We start from the raw sequence: 23391 nt of genomic DNA on the forward strand, positions 1-23391 counted from the left end.
TGTGTAGAACCTGGTGTGAACCAGAAGAGGAAGAAATGCCGCCCATGTCAACCATTGATGGCAACTTTAGATTTGCTAAAAAGTTAAAGCCACCATCTTATGCGTCTACAAACTTCTTCTTGAAGAGTCCCAATGGTATCGTTTATGAAAACTACATGTATGGCGACCAAACGCCTCAATTTTGGTAGGACTAGACCGCCATCTAATATGTACAAAGTTGTCCTGACTTTCCTCTGGCTGATATCAGAGGATAGAAGATTGGGAAGATTGAATTAGAAGATGTCCATCTTTTGACCTCATGTGAGATAAGTTGCCACCACCAGCGGCCTACGCTCTTCTTTCCATTGAGGACACATGCAGGGTCATTGCTCCCGGTTAAAGGAAATAGCTGCCAATTGCTTCAGTACCTAGTCAATTGCCACATTTAGTCAAATCCCACAATTGAAGCCAAGTTGAAAAAACCAGAAGGACTTCAAGGACGTAGAAAGTGGTGAAACCAATGACAGGTCCATCCTAGCACTCTACAAGCCATGTGATTGGAGCTCTCGAATTTACAAACCAAAATGCCATGCATTGTGCCAACTGGCCCCCCTCAACAAATGTGGTAGGTAACATATTGCAACTATATTGTCCTAATATACTTCCAGAAGTTTTCTTCTCTTCTAGGCTGGTTTTACACGACTTTATTATGTGTGTTTTCTATGAGTTACTACTAAGAGTGGGAATAAAGTGTATCCTGTAGGATTAGGAAAGTTCTTACCAAAGCCATCTTTGGAGGGCTATCCTGGTCTTACAGGATCTGATCCAGTTCTTGGCACCAATATAGAGTTCCTCCTGTGCAGTCATGTGAAACCTACCCGTGGATACAGCTCTTCTTCAGGACCATAGAAGACTATGAAGCCCACGCTTTCTCAAAACATGTAATAGCATATTGTTCTGCCATCATACACAACAATGAAGCCCAAAACAGTCATTATGTACGGTAAGAAGTGCCAACACCACGTCTTGGAATAACTGTAAGGTCATATAGGCGCAGCTCTTCTAATATTGTATGACACAAACAGGTTCAGAAAAGCCAATTTACTACAAGGATGTTGAATAGAGATGAAGAAATTCACCAACTAATGCTTCTAAATCGCACAATGATGTAGGTTACTGGAGATGAAGTGGCCACTGCATAAGGAATATTCAACAGAGTGGGAGTCATCCTAAGGTCTTATACCAAACGCATCCATAGGGCTCCATTAACCTGATGGAGACCCCTTAGGCCCGGTTCACATCTGCATTCAGGGAGTCCACTTATAGAACCTGTGTATGTCAATGGGTCTATTCACACGGTTCTAGCTAGGTCTGTTTTGACAGTCAAAGATAATGTACCAATTTGGGATCCATGTGGTTTCCGCAAGAAAAAGTGCTGCTTGCAGGACTATTTTCACCACATGTTTGGTGTGGTAACCACACAGATCCCATTATAGTCTATGGGGTTCGCAGGTTTCCTTAGGTAACTGCTTTTTAATGCGTCTAGGTTCCCGCTCAAGGGATCCCCAAGTGGATTCCTCTCGAAACCAGAGCAGATCACTCCGAGAGAGTCAGATTGGCCTGGTAACGTATGAGCTACACTATAGGGTTAATAAAGGCTTTGAGCTACCTTGTTGGGTCTTGTTATACCCATGTGACCACAGATAACCTCACTGGTGACTGATAGTAATAGACAACAGGCTGCATCACCAAGACCACCAGACCACCATGACCAACACTGTAATGTACTCAGTGGTGTAACTAGGAATGACGGGGCCCCGTGGCGAACTTTTGACATGCCCCCCCGACCGACACCGAAGACCTCAACCGACCCCTCCTACGCATTTCTGCATGCTCTATTATGCCCCATCGTGACTCCTTCACAGAGTATTATCCCCATAGTGTCCCCTGCACACAGTATTATCCCATAGTGGCTCCTGCACACAGTATTATGTCCCTTAGTGGCCCCTGCACACAGTATTATGTCCCTTAGTGGCCCCTGCACACAGTATTATGTCCCTTAGTGGCCCCTGCACACAGTATTATGTCCCTTAGTGGCCCCTGCACACTGTATTATGCCCCATAGTGCCCCCTGCACACAGTATTATCCCTATAGTGCCCCCTGCACACAGTATTATGTCCCTTAGTGGCCCCTGCACACAGTATTATGTCCCTTAGTGGCCCCTGCACACAGTATGATGCCGCATAGTGGCCCCTGCACACAGTATTATCCCCCATAGTGCCCCCTGCACACAGTATTATCCCCCCATAGTGTCCCCTGCACACAGTATTATCCCCCCATAGTGTCCCCTGCACACAGTATTATGTCCCTTAGTGGCCCCTGCACACAGTATTATGTCCCTTAGTGGCCCCTGCACACAGTATTATCCCCCTTAGTGGCCCCTGCACACAGTATTATGTCCCACTGTGGACCCCCCACCCCGAGTATAATGATAGCAGCAGTAGCAGCTGTCACCGAGCCCCTAATGTCCTGGGCCCTGTGGCAACTGCCTCTGCTGCTATGGTGGTAGTTACGCCACTGAATGTACCTCAGGAGAATACGAACCCTCATCTCTACGAGAGTTCACCTGAGGTAACCATCATACTTCTGTGTGACAGGCCTGGACCATCGCCATGATATAAGCTCAGAAATGTTGGCACTTACTGACGGTATTCAATCACATACATCTCGGTACACAGCCGCATCAAGAGCAGACTTATCGCTGTGATGGATAGTCTTATTTTACTTGGCACAAATGCCAATATGTCTGCTAAATCTCATGAAGTTTATAGAACAATGTTGAAAATCCATGCCTGGCATCACTCTACAATATCCGAGAAGGCAAATGGTCTAAGTAAAGCCATAAGATGAAAGTTTACCTGCGACAGGGGCCGCTTTCCTTCCAAAACACAGAAACAGTGCCCCCACCAGCCCTTACACTGTGACTGGTATTGCAGCCCATGCCGATTTAAGTGGATACAGTTCAATGTACGATGACGTGCAGCCTTTGGTAAGTTCTTTCTCCCTAATCTCAAATAACCCCTTTAGGCTGACACCACACGTTGCAAAAATGCTGCATTTTTACATTAACTGCAAATTCGCAGTATGCCAGTTTGACCTGCGAAATACTCCATAATTATTAAGAAGCGCGTGCCTGTACCCGACATGGTCCATAGATTGTGTGCTCAGCCCTATTCACTTTAGTGCAATACCACACACAGCCTGTGAACAGGTGTGGCGCTGTTTTTGTAAGAAAGCAGCCACGTTTTTCTAATCTTGAACAATCCGAATAAGTGCAGAAGCTGGAGTGCTCTGTTTTTCGGTTGCTATGCGGCTTCTCTGATAACATCTGCATCGCTGGAAACTCGCCAGGTTGTCAGTGTGAATGCAAAAACTTCCTATTACCTCATCATCTGTCAACAACGGCGGTGGCGGTGTGTGCGGGTCATGTGACTACGGTAACATTATAGCACCTATAATTATTTGTATAGGAAGAACACAGTAAGGGGAAAGCTATCCAGACACGCTGGTCACACTGGGCTGCTTTATCTGCAGTCAGGTCACGTTTTGTGCACCTGATTAGTGAGGAATGTCTATAGGATATTGTATATAAGGAACCTGCTCTTGTGTCCCGTGCTTAAAGGGATTTCCGATTTGGGCAAGTGATGTCCTCGCCACAGGATAGGGGATAAACTGCAAACTAGTGGAAGACAGACAACTCTAGCCCCCACCGACTAGGAGAATTGGGAGGGGGGCGGTTAACCCTATATATCACAGAGCTCAGCTTCTCTCCTCTATCATATAACCCTATATATCAGAGAGCTCAGCTTCTCTCCTCTATCATATAACCCTATATATCACAGAGCTCAGCTTCTCTCCTCTATCATATAACCCTATATATCACAGAGCTCAGATTTTCTCCTCTATCATATAACCCAACCCTATATATCACAGAGCTCAGCTTCTCTCCTCTCTATCATATAACCCTATATCTCACAGAGCTCAGCTTCTCTCCTCTCTATCATATAATCCTATATATCATAGAGCTCAGCTTCTCTCCTCTCTATCATATAACCCTATATATCACAGAGCTCAGCTTATCTCCTCTATCATATAACCCTATATCTCACAGAGCTCAGCTTCTCTCCTCTATCATATAATCCTATATCTCACAGAGCTCAGCCTCTCTCCTCTCTATCATATAACCCTATATATCACAGAGCTCAGCTTATCTCCTCTATCCTATCACCCTATATATCACAGAGCTCAGCTTCTCTCCTCTATCATATAACCCTATATATGACAGAGCTCAGCTTCTCTCCTCTATCATATAACCCTATATATCACAGAGCTCAGCTTATCTCCTCTATCCTATCACCCTATATATCACAGAGCTCAGCTTCTCTTCTCTATCCTATAACCCTATATATCACAGAGCTCAGCTTCTCTCCTCTATCCTATAACCCTATACATCACACAACTCAGCTTCTTCCTTTCTCCCAGACAAATTTGCTTTCAACAATTGCCATAACTACTTTCCTTGCCCATTGATCGAAATAAATCTTATCTGATGGACTCCGCTACTTGTACAAACAATGAGGTGGTTTTGTGACCTAGCAGTACTTACGAAACCTTAGTGTTTGTATGCCAAGTTCAGGCGCAGCAGAGTGTACAAGGAGGAAAGCCAACATGGCCACCGATCTGAGTAAATATACGCAACACTTGGTGACAGACAAGAGCTCTTCGGCAGTTACTGAAGTGTCCAATCCAGTGTCCACGCTAGGTGACAAATGGACACACAAGACCATTGTCTTCTCCTTCTAGACTTGTTACAAACTCACGTTGCGAAAGCCTAAAACTGTCGAAGAGTTTACAACAGACAACTCGTGAGCTCATTTCTGTAATGACAGCCCTCCAAGTGACTGCTTGTAAGCCTGTCGAACAGGTTGTGCAGTGCGCGCCATGCCGGACCGCCGTTATCTGCGTTGTTCCTCCTTGTACACACACTTGCAGATCACTTCCACGTGAACAGATCTTTGAAAAATAATATTCCAGGTTACGGAAAAACCAATGCATTACAATTTCTATCCATACAAAACTTTACAATAGGATTGAATAACAGCCCAGCCTGCAAATAGGCACACGCCCCGTAAACTGGGGTATAAGGCGTTGATTCCTATAACAGATAAGGCCATAGTCAGATGTGGCAGAAACTGTATTGGTAAGTGTTGAATCTGCAGAAAAATTCTGTACGATGCTCAGGAATTTAAGTATTTTATGGCAGCGGCCTATTATTTTTGCATTTTTATATTTCATTGGCGTTTTAGCCTTTAGGGAAGAAGGAGACCAATTTTGTTTTGTATATGTGACTGTATGTCTTCCACTAGTACGGATCACTTCATGGTAAAGAATCTGAATTTCTGGGCCCCTTTCCACTCACCTCTCTGTATGTACGAATAGCAAGTTCTCACTTATAGTATGTATATAGAGAATAGGATCACAACTCCCCACCACTGCCACCACCCCTCCAATCTGGCGTAGGGTTACGTTTCAATAACATAAGATTTCTATTACCCTTTATTATAATTTCAGTATCTTAGTTTTTTAAAAATTTTTTACTGTCTTTTAGTTGTACCAAAGATCTGACACTATAAAGGTATATGAAATTCTTGTTCACTTTTGCCAAAATTCAGGTTCCACCCTCTGGCACATCATAAAGGAGCCATTGTCTTAAGACGGAAGGGCTGGGTTATTCTGCCTGCAGCCTCGAGAAGATATCTCAGCTCAGTCTACCTGCGGAATATGCATAGTTTGCAACTTGTAATGTTATTTTACAGACGTCAGAAGTCTTCCTTCATGAAAAGCAAAAATCAAAGCTTGACGCAAGGTACAGAAGAGTATGAATTGTGGGAACCCCCCCCCCCCAAAAAAAAACAAACAAAAAACTATGGCCCCTCATATTACTGCAAGTAAGTAAGAACACTAGTATTTGTGAAAACTGTCTAGAAAAGAGGATATCCATGGTGGCGCTCCAATAACCAAACCAAGGTCAAGCTTTGACTTTTGACCACAACTGCTTCTGTCTGCAGATGTTTTCCCAGTCTTTGCATGCAGAGATGTGATCACAGGACCAGTAGATCTCAACGCAACCATTAAGCTTGGTCCTACACTTGGTACCATCAATCTGGCCCCGTTGGAACTTTCCCCAAGGGGAAAACAAAAGGAAAAGCCAAAAAAAGGAGTTACTGGGGATGGCAGGTGTGTCAGGTGGACAACTATCTGAATTATCGAAACATGTAAAGCCACCCATCGACAGACATGTAGGACAGTTATATCAATTGTGTTACCTAATATAATAATATTTATATAATATTTTCTCAGGTCTTCTTTCCCCATATGATCATCTCTCATCCTTTTCACTCTTGCAAACCTGTATACAGCAGTCTTGTTTGGCGACAGTCACGCATACCGTAAAACATTACTTTCCTAGCACTGAGGTACCAGAAATGACTGCACATAGTGCAACCTAAGGACTTGTATGGGGCAATGAGTCATTTATGAAGGAGGAGGAAGCAGTCATGTGTGACTACCTGTTCATACTGACACGTGCAAATGTGATCGTCCTACTTCTTTGCACGGCCTGCAGCCTCTTGAAGTGTAAGCTTCTGTGAGCAAGGCCACCACTCGTACAGCCCCCCCTCCCCCCATGTTGTAAGTGTAATACATATCTAGGTACAAAACGTATGAATAAACTGTCAGCTGGTGTTCCTGTCAAATACTGAATATCACAAGGAAAGGCATGGACGCTGCTGAGGTCACTGCCCCCTCCATGCACCGCGAGCTTTCCACATATTGCCATATAGTGAACTTCACCCTTCCATCCATTCAGTGCTTACTTGATAGGATAATGTGCAAGCAAAACCAATGCAATAGGCGGGAAGCTCTGGAGCGGCCATGATGGCAATCTGATCTGGCTGTATCTATTGCATGCTGTAAAGACTTTTGGAAGAAAGCAGAGTGTGGTCTGACACAGGAACAGCATTGTACAGGAGTGTGGCTGGGGCTTATTCTACATCTACTATATACAATACACACCGGCGCCCCCGAACAAACATCAGCAACGTATAAGTCCCATAAACCCCATTAAAAAAAACATACAAACTGCTTATACACTAGTGACTTTACATGGCAGGAATGGTGACTATACACTTTACATAGCTGTCAAATGTCCTTTTCGGTCAGCAGTCAATCCTCCAAGCTCCCACATACACATACATGCTTGGTTCAGTGGAGTGTGCATGTTTGGAAAACGGAGAGAAGGGAATAACCCAGCACCAAGCTCCTTTAACAAGCTTATCTGTTGTGGGAACAAAGGACTGGGCATGCTGAAAAGCAACAGGGCCAATCATTTTTTTGTCCACTTGACGCCTTCGGTCAAGGGAAAGTCAGGTGGACACCATAAGCATTAGATTGTCAGGCGGTTCCACCATAATCGGTAACTTTTATGTAATGTATAAAGGGGTCACTAAACAAAAAAAAAAAAAAAAAATTAAAATATTAAATAATAATAATAATAATAATAATAATAGAAAATACATATTAAATAAAAATATAATAAAATAATAATAATAAAATAATAATAAAAATAAAATAATAATAAATAATAATAATAAAAAATCATCACTCAGTCTTTGCAACCAGGCAAACGTTTGCCGAAATTTCTAGCTTTTTTTTTTCTTTTTAAACAAGTATCAGAATTGTCGAAACCTGCAATTTTGATCACTTAAAGCCTAATGTATATACGAAGATTTAGACCAGTTATTGTCGGGAACAGTCCACGGCATACTTGGAAAGATGTCCATGCCAAATGCCAGTCGTGGAGTTTCCGTCCACATTTCAGTACTCCTGTAAATTATCATAGATTTTTCTATGTAATGTATAGCAATGGTTAAAAAAAACCCCAACTATTAAATAATACATGTGAAAAAAATACCCACAAATCCCCCTTGTTTGGGACACAACAGAGCTAAAGGGACAATTTTGCGACCCCCAATGTGCAAATACGTTCCATCCCCACGTCCCGCACTACTCTGGTGACAATGATGGGAATAGATCACGCAGACTTCCCAGTGTGACTTTTCTGCCTTCAGTCAGACCATTGTATGTTCTCAGGGCTATAGTGGTGTTCACATCGGAATAAAGGGACATCACCAACCCATCACCCCCCCCCTTTCCAAAATCAAGACCATTTTCTCAGTATTCTCAGTGAGAGCTACTATGGGAATGTTATTGTTAGTATAATGAGGCTGATACTCGGGATTAAAATTTCACCCTTTTGTGATCGGTCTTGACATTTCTGATCTCAAATGACACGCTTCCTGACTTAAAGGGACAGTGCCAAAATACACTGAAAGTGCCATTAAGGAATGGGGAGGGAGCCCTGACGTTAGCGAGAGCCTTGAAGAATGTGAACGCCAGTGATCTCTCCATTGTAATGCATAAAAGACAAATGAATTGCTGACTAGTCGTCTTCTTAAAGAGTCTTCTTAATGCGCAGGTCAGTCAACTGGGGTGGATGGTTTTGCTCAAAGTTAGGCTACTCCTCTGAAAGCGACCACCACCGGAGGAGATTAAGCCCACCTAGACTTTCATTAGAAGGTTATCTGCTAAGAACCAGGTTTGTTCCCTTTTACTTTCTCAATTTGGCACCAAACTATCTCTCCAACCCCCTCAACTCGAATACCTAAACTCTCCCTCCCCTCCCTTATCTTGCATCAGACACTAAAAGGGTCTTTTGTATAGGGGGGACAATGCTGTGCCAAGAAAACTTTGGAGAAGAGATGAATAGTACTATTGTATGTATAACAGCTACTATAAAAGTCACCGCAATATATATTTCTATGTATGTATACATACAGTAATGTACAAAAGTTTTAGACTCGTGTGGAAAAAGTAAGGCTTAGTTCACACGTAAATTACGTGTGGCTTATTTTGGCACCGGAAAAAAAAAAAAAAAACACTTCTAATTAAGAAGCGTTTTTTGGACCTTGCCCCACTTTTTGTGGAGTGTTTTTTTGCAAAAGGTTCCAGGTGGTTTTCCCAACCTTAAAGAGAACGGGCTGCAAAAAACGCATCGAGATTTTTTTTGTAAAAACCTGCGCGGTAAAAAACTTGAGTTTTGCACTTCCCATTCACTTCTATTGCTTTCTTCAGGCGGAAAATGCCTGAAGAAAGGCCATGTCTCTTCTTTTTCTCTGCTAGCATTGTATGGAGGAGGATTATGATGTAGAGTCCGCTGTCAAAATCCTCCTCCATGTCCCCGTGTGAACTAGCCCTAAGGATTAGAGATGAGCGAACACTGTTCGGATCAGCCGATCCGAACAGCACGCTCCCATAGAAATGAATGGAAGCACCTTCCATTCATTTCTATGGGAGCGTGCTGTTCGGATCGGCTGATCCGAACAGTGTTCGCTCATCTCTACTAAGGATGAGGCCTCACGTTGAAGAAAAGCAGATTTTTTTGTTGCAGATTCTGCTGCGGCTTTTGGAGCCAAAGCCAAGAACGTGTACACAAGGAATGGTGGATATCTAGGAAGTTCTTAGGCCCAGTTCACATCTGCGTTCGGGTTGTCGTTCAGGGAGTCCACTTGGGGACCCTCAAGTGGGTTTGTTCCCGCTTCGCATAGAGCAAACAGTACCCAGTCCTGCTGTCAGAAGAGAAGTGAATACAGTTGTATCTGGTCTATGCCTGGACCCAGTGGCGTAACTAAAGTCTTATGGGCCCTGGTGCAATCTTTTGTCTGGGACCCCGACCTCATCTCTACAGCGAATTCTTGATAGTGATGGTTACGGGTGCTAAGGAGTTTAATCCACCTTAGTGTGGTTAGGGGAATCTGTGAGTCTCCTTGGTTTATGGGCCAGATGGAAGCTGCAATCTCAATACTGATGCCAGTGCTTATGGGCCCCCCTAAGGCTCCTGGGCTCCGATGCAACTGCACCCCTTAAGTTACGCCCCTGCCCGGACCCCAGACAGTTACATAAATCATCCTGTTATTCTATGCCATGTTAAGGTGCAAAGTACGACATAGTTGAACACCTCATAGGCCAAGTAAGCATCCAGAACACAAATCCACCAGTGTTTGTGTAGTAAATTCCCGCAATAGTGATCCGAAAAGATGGTGTAAAAATACCTTATCTGGTAACCTTTAACATACATAGACCAGCCCTGGGCTAATCTCCAGACATCCATCTTTCTGCTGTTCACTTTACACACTAGACTTCTATCAGCCGACAACTTCACTGCAACCATATAGGTTTTCTGTCAACGCACCTGGGAATTTTACATAGATTTCCAAAAAAAAAGTGCATTCACATGGTTTACTTCAGTAAAAAGATAGGAGTAAGCTACTGTTTTATCGCATGGGGTGGCACAACCGTCCTGCTTCCCAATGACGCCCATTGCTGTAAGTCCGGGTCGTTGGAGCTGAGGCCAGGCCAAGACTTGGACTCATAAAAATAAGTTAAAAAAATGCACCCATATTACGCTATTCTGAAAGTTGGGAGGGTTTATAAAGGAAATATTTTTCGCGATTTAAAAAAAGTAAAGTTCTGGCATTGAGATAAAGTGGCAACCAGAAATAAAATAGTCTTATAGTTATCCAAAGACTTTGGCTAACACATTTTTTTCTCACAATGTGGGCGAGTTACTGACCCCATCCCTACAGAGCACATACCAAACTGATAAGAGAGGTAATACTCAGAAGGTCACTCCTCCCCCCAACCAACATTAAAAAAAAGTACATATTAACCATTAAACCCAAGCCATGAGAACGAAGGACATGCACTTGGCAATGAAGCAACTCACCTACAATACCAGAATTGTTTCTATATAATATATGCAGTCTGTCCAGAATATAATCCTACTAATATTATAAATGTTTGGATGTTTGGACCTCAATCACAGCAAAACCGCTCCACGGATTTGGATGACATTTGGCACATACCTAGTTTGGACCCTAGAAGGAAACATAGGCTGCCTATTATGCTAAATGGCCAGACATCGCAACCGCTAACACTGGATTTCTGTCTGCGCACGGCTAACGGACCTGAGATGACGTCATCCCAGGTCCTTCAGCTGTGCGCCGATAGGTTCGTGCCATTGTGTGGGCGGGCACATGGACACTGTGCACGCCGGAGAAGATGACGGCTGCTTGCAGCTCCAGAGAGTCGCGAACATGCGGCCTTGCTGTGCACGGCACCACAAATGTGTCGTCTGTGCTGGATGTGTGTGCATACCGAAGATGGCGGCTGACTCCGGAGAGTCGCGAACAAGTATCCCAGGGGACTGTAGGGTTCGGGGGCGGGTGTCTGGGGCCGTGTGACAGGGGAGCTGCGGGAGATGGGGGGGCGCATAGGGACATGCACAGGAGAGGAGTTTGGAGGTCTGGGCTGGAGGTGAGCGGGAGGGGGAACACGGGAGAGGGGTACACAGGAGGGGGGTGAGCGTGCATATACAGACATGTGCCACATCTGAGACACGGGCGCAGTCGGATCATCGCCAACAATGACACGTGGACGAAGTCGCGGGCAAACGCCAGTATACTCTATAAATTCTTATTTTTAAATCACTATACGATTCCTTTTGTCCATTTTTCCTGTGCAATTCTGCTTCTTTGGGCTCCTAACGGACACTGGGGTGGCAGCCGTGGGGCAAGCATCAGCAAAGACGGCCATCAGTCCCTGAACCTTGTGGGGCATTCCCTTTATCTTACTAGTTTATGTCTACTTTGAATTTTCCAGGATGTGACTAGGGAGGGGTCTCGCCACACCTTTACCTAGAAGCCCTCACCATTGAGCACATCAAAACATATCAACCAAACATATCCCAAATATAGAATTGGCCATTGTGTGGTTAAAGATTTTCTGGCATTTACACCAAACATTTGTACCCTACAGTAGTGTGATGCTAGCTGAAGGCTAATATAATAAGGCTAGCCCATAGTCATATGGCAGATTCCCGTTACTCCTAACACATGGCGCACATGCATGTGTTCTCAACAGAGAGATGGGAGTAAGCGACTGTCACACGCTTCTATTGGTGGCTTATATCCACCGAGAACAAAAGGTTCGACATGTTAACATCCAAACGTCTGAGTCTCCCGATGGAAGCCCCATAGACATTAGATGGCTGGCATTAATCTAATGTGTATGGCCAGCTGGATAGTTGTCAGTCGCCATTTATTGCTTAGCCAGGAGCAAATACTGATAACCGAAGAGCCACATCTGCTTACAAATGTTACAATGGCAAACGCCACTGACATGACACCTATAAACCAGCGCCAAGGATCCCGGAGTATGATGGGAACCTTCCTATCTGTACAGATAAATATTTAACCAATAAGATTTATAGGAAAAGACCCGACCGCCATTTATTGTTTGCTATAAATCTTCGCTTTTCTTCCTAAATGACCTCCCATGTTATCTCCCATGACCAGGCGCCCTGTGATTGACTCACACAAAGCTTCATTGTGCCTTGTAAACACTTTATTTACAGCAAACCCTCCATTTATGGCACCGATTTCCCCAAAATGTGCAGCACTGATAGTAATATATGGCTACTTGGAAAACGTCATTGATTTTGAGCAGTCTGTTCCTTTATGTCATGTGGGAACAGGAACCTTATGCAAGGGAAGAACTAGAGAGGCCGGGCTCAATGGAACTGGGCATGCTGGTTCCTGTAGTGCAGGTTGTGAGGCCTGGTTCACATCTACGTTTGGGTTTCCATTTGGGAAAACCTATACACATTAAAAAAACGATTACCTTCAGGAAAACTACAGACCCCATAGACTATAATGGGTTCCGTGTGGTTTCCGCACGAAACATACGGAGAGAAAAGTGTATATTCACAGATACTGGCTGGCTGGACCATTTTCCCATACAAGGCCTCTTACCTTGTGTCTCCTTATTTCCGCATAGATTGTAAGCTCCCGCGACCCGGGCCCTCACTCTGATTGTTCGATACGTTAATTCTTTGTCACATTGTATACTATTGTCAAATATTGTCTGTGCTTGTCCCCTCTGACTTGATGTTGGTGCTATATAAAGTTATTATTATTCAACTTACCCTCTGCTGTGTGTTAGGCCCGGGTCACATCTAAATGGGGCCATCCGGTTCCCCTACAAGCAGCACTTTTCTCTCTGCATTTTTAGTGCGGAAACCACACAGACCCCATTATAGTCTATGGGGTCTGGGGGTTCCCTTAAGTAACCTCTTTTTTATGCGGATAGGTTTCCATTTGGGGGGGTCCCCAAGTGTACTCCCCGAACAGAAGCCTGAACGCAAACGTGAACCAGGCCTTAGTATTCACGTCTAAGTACGTCTAAGGCTAGGTTCACTCAATGACCTAACACTTACATCCTCTATTATCAGAACCTCCCACGCTCGTATACAAGACTTCTCCCGAGCTGCACCACTTCTCTGGAATGCTCTACCCCGGACAATCAAATTAACTCCCAATTTCTACAGCTTCAAGCGCAAATTAAAGACACATCTTTTCAGACAGGCCTATCACAATTCTTAATGTAAACCCTTCCGTACCATCATTAGAATCCCCAAAATTTAACCCACCTCTGTTCCCACTCCCACACTTCCCCACACGATATGATGCCATTTCAGGCTAACTCTATATGTCCAAGCACCATCCACCATGTTAAAGGACACGACTGGTGACGGCTCAAAGTTTTATGTTTGTGTAATGACAGTCACCTCTATTACAAAATTGTCTGACCTCTGTATAAGCAATGCCGCCCCTGCTACCTCGTGTCACCCCCTCTACCTCATAGATTGTAAGCTCTTGTGAGCAGGGCCCTCAGTCTCAGTGTGTGATATGACTTTCTTTGTAATGTATCTTTCTGTCTGTATTTGAACCCTACAAATTGTACAGCGCTGCGGAATATGTTGGCGCTATATAAATGTATTATTATTACACTAGCGTTCGGGTTCCAGTTCTATGTGGGCCCGAAAAATCAGAAAAAGCGATTACCCATGAACCCCATAGACTAATAACGGGATCTGCCAAATTTCTGCCCAAAATCGGCAGGCTTTTCTCTCCATGTAAGTGAAATGGGGGGACAGAGTCCCCAACGCGAGCACGACCGCAGCCTTAGAGGAACTATTTATAACACGAATCTTCAGAAAAGTGAAGAATCCCATAAAAATTCAAATTTCTATTGTGTATTTTATACCACATTTTCAACAAAAAGAACAGCGATACAAATGCAAGGCGTGTTTTGTCGCTCTCGCTGTGGGGCTCTCAGGTGCACCTGTAGGTCGGGAGCCTCATTCGGTGCATCAGAGCAGATCATGATGAAAGGCTGGAGGGAGGCGACGGCGAGATCTATTATAGGACTTTTGACTTTGATCTGCAGGTGTGACGGCCAGAGCCAAGGCACAAGCGGACTCATTATACAATATATGGCAGTGGGGAGATTAGAGTTTTTTGCTTCAATTGTAACGCAGAGACTTAATTCTATTATAGGAACCCATTGATATTGTGCATGGTATCCCTCTCTACTATTGGTCACTGTATACATGAATATTTTAGGTCTTTTGGCTTCACATTACTGAATTCCACATTTTGGAAGGGTATAATGGCGCTACTGTTGTATTACAAGATGCAGAGTTCCCCCTTTAAGAATACGTGAAGGATTAGAGAAATATTACCTTTTCTTACAAAAATAGCGCCACCCTGGTCCATAGGTTGTATGCGGTATTGCTGCACAGCTTCGTTGCAATGAATGGACCTGAGCTGCAGTACCAGATACAACCTGCGGACAGGTGCTTTTCTGTAACTGGTCAGCACCTTGAAATTTATAGCAATGTGATGTATTTATCAGGGTTGATAGGCCAAACCACCAACTCAGACTCCTATTTTATCACAGCCTGACAATTCTACCGCTTGCAGTTTTCAAGTTGGATGGGGGACGCAATCCCCAAACGATGATCAAACGCAAATGTGAACCTAGCCTTACTCTTGGAGAAGTCTCTAGTCTTGACTAACTAGGACTAATTTACAGAACCTTTTTCCCATGCAGCACTGCCTAAAAATAAGACTAGGTCTCTTCAATGAGAACCATTACCCCCTTGACTTACTTCATCCCTAATTGTTTTCCACCTACTTTGCCCAGTATAAATATTTACTTGGTGTCCGCCCTTCAAGACTGTTGCTTTTTCGTGGGTTATCTGCAATGGTTATCTAAATATCTACTCTAGTATAGTGTAAACACTGGCCGCCATTGCTGTCCCTGCCCGCTACTAGGGTCAGAGCATCAGCATTCCTCGATCTGTAGCCCTGCATCCTCCGACTAACTGTTTTGCCGACCCATTTTGAATAGAATAGTGAAATAGCCAAATGCCATATATAAGGCTTCTCTTGGGCAGTCCCATACACAACGCTCCATTTAAATGGAGGACATGGGACCCCTATTCTTGTGATCGGCAGGGGTCTGCCCACTAGTAAGTCCTTTGGATATGTAATAAGCTGTAATCTTTGGACACAATTAAATGGAACAACCATTGCCATCCTGCAACTAACCTGTGATGCTCAATTCCTTGTACCAGCAGATCAAGGATCCTATTACTCAAACTACCATGTTTCCCCAAAAATAAGACAGTGTCTTATATTAAATTTTGGTCCTAAAGATATGCTATGTTTTATTTTCAGGGGATGTCTTATTTTATTTTAGTGTGCTGCTGCCACCACTGCGCTACGCTGAGATGTGCTGACTGTATGAAGAAAAACATTGTATGAAAAAAAAACTACTGCCTTTGCTGTGATACTGTACGTTGTATCCACTTTTACTGCTGCTGTGCGATGAGCTGGGAGAGTGGTGCTTAGTGTATGCACAGTGGGCATCTCCCAGCTCATCCGACAGCAGCAGGAACAGTGTATACAACGTATCGCAGTGGCGTCAGCAACCGGCATACCTGTGCACACGGAACATCGCGCATAGTGTTCAGCCAGATGCAATAGTTTTCTTCATACAATCTTTGCGCAGAAAGATTATTAATATTGGGGGATGTCTTACTTTCAGGGGGTGCCTTATATTAGGCAACTCAACAAAACCTCTGCTATGGCTTACTTTCAGGGGATGACTTATTTTCGGGGAAACAGGGTACTAGATTCCCAGCACTATTAAAACGCTTGTGTGTAAATTGTGCCTATATATAAAAAAAAAAAAAAAAAAAAAAAAATCCTAGTTCCCTGAATTTATGGTCATGTCATATACTGGACATAGCTCAAAATAAAACACAGCACTCCATAAATAGACACAAGCTTCACAAATCATCATATACACACCAATAAACATCCCATAGACTAGCTGACTAAGTGTCTAAAACTGAGCCTGAACAATAATAAATTCCCTGGGTAAATAAGCAAAGCAAACAACTGGTGACTAATAGGATTGTTGATACATAAAAGACAGGGATGATCTTTGCAAAACCCCTATTTGCCAGCATTGTATTTGAGTGATAGGTACTGGTACGGCAAAATGTAGTACCCATTACTGTGCCATAAAAACTGCTTTGACTTTGTTTTGCTGGGATATACTACAGTACTACCGCCTCCTCAAGCATATTCGACTATCACTACATGTTACAGTGATAACTAACATACCTCTGTTATATAAGTGACATTTGTAGAAAAACAAGTTTGACATTTTATGCAAATGAGGCGGATGGTGCACTGGGGGCGGGCCTTAAGTTCTCTGGGGCACTGCTCTTGCCACTCAGGCCTCCAATATGTTGATCTTCTCACTGCTATGATATCGAGCAGTAAGAGCAGAGCTCCCAGGCCTGAAGGTCCACCCCCAGTGCACCAACTACCTCATTTGCATAAGATTTCAAACTTGTTTTTCTCCTATTCTACAAATGTAGAAATTAGGAGGGATCAGCTGACCAGTATCTCAAGTGTATAGTCAGCTTAAACCCTTAGACTTGGGCCACCCACCTTTATCTAGAGGGTAGCATAAACATGCTGATCAATGGGGGTCTGATCACTCCCTCTCCCACCAATCTTGAGAAAAAGGTGACCCATTCCCGTATGCAAATGAAGCTATTCCATGCCCTAGCTATGGGATTGCTGAAGATATTGTACATTGCTTGGCCATGAATAGAGACCTACACATGCCTGGCCAGTCACTCCATTTGGATATGGGGCTCTATTCTTGTCCTTATGATCGGTGGGGGTCCCAGCATGTTATCTCCTATCCTGTGGACAAAACTTGGGCCCTTTAAGTAAAAATTGACCAAACACCCAATTTTGGTGGGATGAGCCTACAGTCCAAGATCTGAACATGCCATTTGAGGGTGGATTTTAACAAGCCCCAACCTTCAGAGAGATATATTGCTATCATAAATGAGAGAAGGAAATAAGCTACAAGCAAACATGTACGCTCAGCTCACAAGTGTTTATGGGGGAAGATAGCCGACGGCAGAACAAGTGTCTCCCTGACAGCTATATAATATGTAAGACTGGCTAGGATACAGTACACCTGCACATGGGAACGCACCATTTCCCCGTATTGTTATGACTACACATAAATTACGCCTAATACACTACAAGGAAGTATTCACACCAATCTGCACAAACATCCTTGAAATGCCTAGCTACTAACTCAATATTTGTAATTTTATTTCCAAACCCACAGGGTGCATCATGGGCTGGAGAGATGAGGAAAATCAGCTTCCTTGGCTTTGAAGTGGGGGAGTTCACTCAAGAAGGAATGCTAGGAATTCACCTTGTGCTTAGCTCTGCCATCCTTACTCCTCTGAGTCAGGAGGAGATGATAAGAGGTTGGTAATGGAGAATAGTGGAGCTTTACAGCAGGTTTATGCACCTGGTATATACAATACTATTCTGTATACTGTACAGCATGATATACTGTATCCGGTAACAGTTTTACTTCATCTATCCTGTATACTGTACTGTAGCAGGTAACAGTTTTACTTCATCACCCAGACACATTATAGACCACTGCTAAAACCCCCCCCCAAAACAACTAAATCCTTCCTATGGGCACATCATTCCCCTTAGCTGGCTCACTTTATCCCTTCTTAGTATTAGGCTTATTGAACAGACTCTCCTACATATATCAGATTACTATTGGCGGTCACCAATTTCTGTACAGTATACAGAGTATACAGAGACTTTCACACTTTACCGCCCAAAAGGTGAGGTCAGGGAAGAAAGATCAGGAAGGTTAAATTTATATTGGCATAAGATAATCTGCTATAAAAGATGTGTGGCAGCAGCTTTGTCATCTCTTCCTATTGAGAACACATGCACACTCGGCCAAACCAAGCAAGCAATAGTTGTTGGTGAAATGGCAATAAGCCAAGAGATATTGAAAATATATAGGCACCTTAAAAGGTTTATCCTCTGTTATATTGATGGCTTATCCCTAAGATAGGTTATTAAAATCAGATCTGCAAGGGTCTGACACCCAGGACCCCTGCAGATCAGCTTCTCCAAGACAGCGTGACTCGCAATAACGTTTACATGGCGAGTGTTCACTCATCATACAGTGTTTAGTATAGGCTTTAGACTTCAACGTGGCTGCCAATACATTTTGTATGGCATGGCTCCTAGCATGTAACCATTACCACTAGAGCAGCTGACCTACGGGGGTCCCGAAAGTTGGACCCTCACAGATCTAATATCGATGACCTTCCCTTTAAAAGCTGAACATACTCTTTAAGTAGCTGGCTCCAGAACACTGCCTCGGGTGATGGGCTCCTTATGTACAATGTCGGTCTGGCTGTCCATTGTTCTGGTCCTCTGACGGACCAGAATGGAGAGCCAATGCTAATGTAAACTTAGCGTAAGGGTGCATGTACTGTCAAAAGGGAGGGGAAGCAAGCTGCTGCCATATACCTGCCAAGTGGCTCATCACCCTGAAAACAAAAGGCTTCAAGGCTTCACCCATTGGGTGAGACTCAGGTGTAGGGGAGAGATTCTTCAAATACATAAGATGAGCAGGGACAAAGAAAACCCTAAAACATATATTGTTGTGCATTATATTTGTGCAGCTAATGGGAAACCTAAAATTCCCTATTATTATGGCACGCTTCCCCTTTTGTATTATTGCACATGCATCAGTCACCAGGCACGAGCCGAGGTGTTGTGACCTGAGCAGCTGGCAAATTAACCACGTGACCACATGCCTGTATGGCAGCTAACCAGGCTGAAACATGTACAGGTGAGCCTAGTAAGCGCGCAGGAACCTCAGATAAGAATGCATCATATAAAACACATTAGTGTAATACCAAAAGAGGTTTTTTAATGGACGTCCCCTATACAAAAGCTGCAAGTATTCACAAGATTCTCCGAAACATGGGGGCTGTCATGGTCGTATCATCTGTAACCTTACCTATCAGACACGCCGTGTGACACCTGGCTCAGCTAGAAAAGCCGAGAGCACCAGCAGCTCGCTACACCTATCCATAGCAAGCCACTTCTCTCTGTGCACATATTGAATTTCACCACCAGCACAATACAACCCCATGGTATATGGTCATGTCGCCCTACGGCCACCACCTGCTGCTACAATACAACCAGCAAAAGAATGGGGCAGAGAGATCTTATGTAAAATAATCTGACAATGACCATGTCTGGGAACGAAGATATCAATATATAGATAGTAGCCTGTCATCCTGGGACCAGGGAAACATCTACATGGGGTTTGTATAGTCTACTGTGTTTTGGGGGACCCTCCAAGTGCTACAGTATTCACCCATAATTCAAGTATAGATCTAGATTAAAGGACTCCTGTGATGTCATGGTGTCCATGGTCAGACTGATGTACTAGTGATGTCATCTAACTTTGTTATGGTTGATTTCTATTGAAGTGTATGATCGCTTTCTGGATTCTGGATGGTCCTTATTGGCTAAAGATGTCCCCCAATTACGGCCATACCTGCTCTGGCTTAAACAAATTCTAATTCTTATGGGTATATATCTTTATTTATATAGGTAATAACAACCAAATCTCAGAGTTCATGAAAATGGTTTAATACAACTAGTATGGGACCATAATCGAGGTCAATAAGATAAACTGCACCATGTTTGGATCAGATGCCCATCTATGGACCCCTAAGGTGACATGCCGAGTACCCATGGTTCACATAGTATGAGCCTTTAGGGTCATTTCACACAAATATCTTTATGGTACACATTATTTTGTGACAAAAAGGGGAACAAAACCCACTGTGAGATGCTCAGGGTCAGAATCATCCAAATTCCTTTTCCTGAACCGACCTTACAGTCATCAAGGGCATGAGCCCACTGTGTATCAACATGAAAGGATCCAGCCAGGGTTAGGCCGTGTCCCCATCCATGAATTCTATGTATTATGTATAAATGACACCATGACGGAAACCCGACAGACCCCATTATAGTCAATGACCTCCATCAGGCGCTGTTGGTGTCCATCATATGACATTGTCATTTGCCCAATTTTCCTAGAATGATGCAGAAAACCAGAAGTAACAGCACAGATGTGACCACGTTTCCTAGTAAGACTACCCGGTCGAAGCAGGTATCAGACACACACCAGACGTTCCTCTGTTCCGTCTAGTCATAAGCTGATCTAAGCAGGTGGTAGTCCAGAAGAACCTAGTCTAAAGCTGTGCCTATCCCAAATCCAGGCAGATCTGAGTTACACAGCCCTACGTCACCCCATATGATCACAGGTGTAGACACTTCTAGGCAACCTCTGAAACATTAGGAGTAGAAGGAAGTCCCAAGAGGTTGCGACTAGTCCGAATTACTGTCACTATGGCCACAATCATACAATATATTGAGGAAGGTCCAACTGCAGTTATTTTTGCATCTTTCCTGTAACACATCAGTTTCACAACATTACGGTCATACAATGCACTTAAATACTACTTATATAATGCTGGCTCAGGCAACCTCTGCCCGGCGTGCTAGGACATGGGAGTTTTGCAACAGCTGGTGCGGCACACGTCTTCGGAGTTGGTTATGCAAAAAAAGATCCGACTTACAATCAACATTGAGTATCTGAGCAAACATAGGCATGTAGGTGGAGATTTACTATTGGTGTAAACATAACCCTGGCACCCAACGTCGCAAACGCACTACGACCGACTCCAAGATTACACGAAACGTGGGGCCATTCTGGGAACAGAAAATGACAGCTGGAAAGGTTTTAAGTTCCCCGCAGCTGCTGTCCTTGTAACCTTCCGGATATGGGAACATGGGAATGACATGATGTGGATTTTGCACCGAACCGTACCTGTATTTTGTGAATGGGAGCCTATAAGCAGATTACTACCGCTCTGATGCTTTATATCCCAGGCACCAGGACAACATCTATGGGGAATATGAATTCCCCGCAGCAGTCCTCCTCTATTACCAGGCTGCCATGGAGAGTATACAGTATTACGGATTCACAGAGTGATATAAGACATCTATAGGTCTTATGTTCCCCATAATACATTGGGGTACCCGTGCCTATATTGTCACATAGAATGTGCGCAATATTCCACGCCACAGTGTCACGTGGGTCTGGATTGTAGTTTATCCGTGCAATTTATTAGCAAAAATTAACGGTGTATACCTTTAAGAAATTCCTTATGTTTTCTATTAAACCCCACCCCAGTGTAATACCAAAAAGGAATAAATACTGGCACCACCTTGGATACAAACTGGGCACATGCCACAAAAGGTCAGTGTGTACAGCGTCCTTACATGAGTGAGTACCCCATAAGGGTAGATAGAGCAGACTATCCTGGTGCAAAGACTCCTAGACCACAGCACTACAACCAGGATAGGCTGGAATAAAAGTTACACACACACTTCCCAAGTGAGTCCAGACTAGAAGGAAGTGTCACCTAGTGAGTGCACTCACCTGATCCCAGCTTTGTCTCCAGATCCTAAGAAGATCCCAGCAGTAGCAGCAGAGGCAGCAGCAGATCACATCCAGTCCTGCTGTCACTCCTGTATACACCTCAGCAGCAGCAGATCTGATCAGCTGATCCTTCCCCCACCCTGCACTATCCTGGAATGAGAGCCAGGAAACAACCTGCAGCCCATCACAGGCGTCTGATTGGCCAGCCCCAGCCCCTGACCACGCCCACAGGTGAATAAACCTATCCAACTGCTCAAGGCTGCCACTCATCGCCTGTGTGTGCAGGTGTGGGCGTGGCCAGGTGTCATCTGGAAGGTGATGTCATCATGCAAAGAGCGAAGGTGTGCTTAACTCCTTCATGCCCAGGTAAAAACTAATAATATCTGGATCTAGGAGTATAAACCCTAAAGTAGTGACCCGTCTTAAGATTTACTTAGTAACCAAGTAATGGTGCAAAGGGGAATCATATGTCATGTATGTTCTGAAATATATTAATAATGTAATATATATATAGTATATATATACCTACAAATATTGTATGTATATACAGCATTTATACAACACACATGTATATTCCTAAGTGTATTCATAATATATATATATATATACACAGGTCGTGTGTGTATGTATATATAGTTAAACTCATTTACTGTATACATATGTATATACATATATACATATATTGTATATATGTATACAATATATGTTCCTAATTATATATATATATATATATATATATATATATATATATATATATAGTTACACACATACTTCGTATATAGTAATGTAATACATATATATATATATATATATATATATATACATATATATATATATATATATATATATATATATATATATATATATATATGTTTTTGTACCGTGTCAGCCAGTGGGTAGGAAATATATAAAAAAACACACAAAAAAAACCGACAACTTGAAATTCTTCAGTATTTGATACCTTTTGTAATGGCTAACTCATAATGATGATAGATTATAACGTTTCAAAGCTCCTGGCTTCTTCTTCAGATATAACTATGTATATATATATATGTATATATATCAAATCAAATCAATATGTGTGTATTTATTTATGCTTACTTATATAACTCCATCATATTCTGCAGCACTTTACAGACATTGTCAATCACTGTCCCATATAGATATATACTGTATACACAGTACACACACACACATTTTTTTCTCTCTTAATTGTATTTATAATATATCTATACACACAGTATATATACAACACACAGACACGTTTGTTTATTGTATGTATACTATGTGTATATATATATATATATATATATATATATATATATATATATATATAACGTACACACACACACACACTATCTGACACTTTTTCCTTCACCTTTAAGAATTTGTATAAAAACAAACAGCACATTCCACTACACACTGCGAAGGTCAGAGCG

At 43.1% G+C, this 23391-nt stretch overlaps 1 protein-coding gene across 1 annotated transcript in view; it reads right to left on the reverse strand.

The window, feature by feature from the left end:
* Positions 1 to 22224, reverse strand: part of LOC142213163 (ras association domain-containing protein 8-like) — a 41815-nt gene extending 19591 nt beyond the window's left edge. Inside the window, exon 1 of the mRNA XM_075281392.1 lies at positions 21953 to 22224. The gene's annotated coding sequence lies outside the window, so the exon portion shown is untranslated. The remainder of the gene's footprint in view (positions 1 to 21952) is intronic.
* Between the last annotated feature and the right edge of the window lie 1167 nt (positions 22225 to 23391).

This window comes from Leptodactylus fuscus, chromosome 7 (assembly GCF_031893055.1).
Source record: "Leptodactylus fuscus isolate aLepFus1 chromosome 7, aLepFus1.hap2, whole genome shotgun sequence".
In the NCBI taxonomy this organism is placed as follows: Eukaryota; Metazoa; Chordata; class Amphibia; order Anura; family Leptodactylidae; genus Leptodactylus; species Leptodactylus fuscus.